Here is a 1,868-nt window from a genome sequence, read left to right as displayed (position 1 = left end):
TTTTGGTTTACATGTTCACCAAGAAGGTTGGTGTGGTGGCTTAAGTGCTGGATTCCTATTCATTGGGTTCAGGTGGCTGAGATTTTTCAGAGACTGCTAGATCCTTGCGTGAGTTATTTCCGAAGATAACTCAAGTCCGGCAATCAATCCTTCGGATAGACATGGTTCCCCTAGGGCAGGGGTTGGTAACCTACGACTCGCCAGCCACATGCAGCTCTCTCGATGCCAATTTGTGGCTTTCCAGTTCCATGCGTAAAAAATAATAATAGATAATATGAAATTATTTTCAAAACTCAAAAAAAAAAAAACATTGTAAACAGGATAAAAGCCATGAATTTAGGGAATATAGAGGTTGAAGTGTCCCTATAATAAATACATTAGCGGTAGTCAAATTAAAGCACTATCGAAATGTAGCTGCTAAGCTGGTTGCATACGTTTTAGGATTACCTTATGAAATGTTTGCCAACCCCTGCCCTAGGCGCCTTTCGATAAGAGCAGGCTATGCCGACGCCAGGTTTCTCTCCACCATTCCCTCGTGGTGTGACCTCAGATGTCGGTCGCCTACTCCAAATAGCATACCATGTTTATCAAAACTCCACTTGCTGTGGGATAACAATCATTCGCTTGATCATTCAGCATGATCATGCGCATGATCATTCACCGTGTATGACGGAACAATTCGCGAATGAACCTTCATGCGCATCATCATTCAGTGAAAATTAGAACATGCTCTATTTTGCTCGCATGATCCTGTAAAAGATCACGTGTTCATTCAGCATGATAATTCGCATGATAATTCGCATGATAATTCGCATGATCATTCACCGTGTATAGCGGCCTTTGGAGCTAATTTTTACCTCCGTACGAACCACTTATTGGCATGCTGAGTTAAAACGAGTTATAACGAGGATATTGATATATAGCCTTATTTTCTGCAATAGCACTTTACACTGTCCGAGTAAGCACATTCTTTGATAATTTCATTTCTTTACACCAATCATCAACGGAGGGAAATTCCCCTTATTAATAATTCATTAGCATTTCTATTATGACTTTAATCCGTACCAATTTACCAATTTTTAATTCTTTCAATCAACCGTGAACAATCGTTCTTCCATCTCTTACGTTGCCAGTGAGTATTTTTTCCTCCAACATATTGCGAGAACTAGGAGTCATGAAAGGGAAACGTCATGGTAACTTTAATTTGTTCCGCTCACTTTCCAGCTCCGGGATTATTCCGATCTTGCATATTCGATCACGTTCCAGTCACATTATATGATTACCGACCCCCCGCCAGGAAATCGCTTAAGTGCAGTATTACATGGATTTTCACTAACTTATCCTTGTATTTATTTGATTATAATTTTTGAATGCTTAAATCGTGTCTAAACACAGTACAATGGTCAATAATTCCCGTTCGTTTTCAACAACATGGAGGATTTAGATCCAAAATCGTCCACAATGGCTCTTTTTTCAAAATTTCATCATCTTGTTCATATTTTAATGGGTAAAAAACTGCCAACCCATAGAAAAAAATCATCAATATTTAATGACTGGAAAAAGAAATTCCTAGTGTTTGAATTTATTGTGATAGAAAACTTTCGTTTCACTACTGTTTTTCCATCAAAGTGACGGAATGAGGAAAACTGGTCCGATAAAACTTGACCGTAATTGTTATTCTCCATCATATAATGTATCAAATTCTGAACTTTTTCATTCCTTCTTTGCGAGTGATAATACTCACTTGCAAATATTGGGTTTTAATGGGTCGCTTTCCACTCATCGCTGCGCTACGGACATTTATGAAAACTGATGTAATGCGCCCGAGTTGCCAACATAAATCAAGATTTTGCGGGATATACAGAGGC

The sequence above is a fragment of the Ischnura elegans genome, chromosome X (assembly GCF_921293095.1).
Source record: "Ischnura elegans chromosome X, ioIscEleg1.1, whole genome shotgun sequence".
Taxonomy (NCBI): Eukaryota; Metazoa; Arthropoda; class Insecta; order Odonata; family Coenagrionidae; genus Ischnura; species Ischnura elegans.
This window is presented reverse-complemented; position numbering follows the sequence as displayed.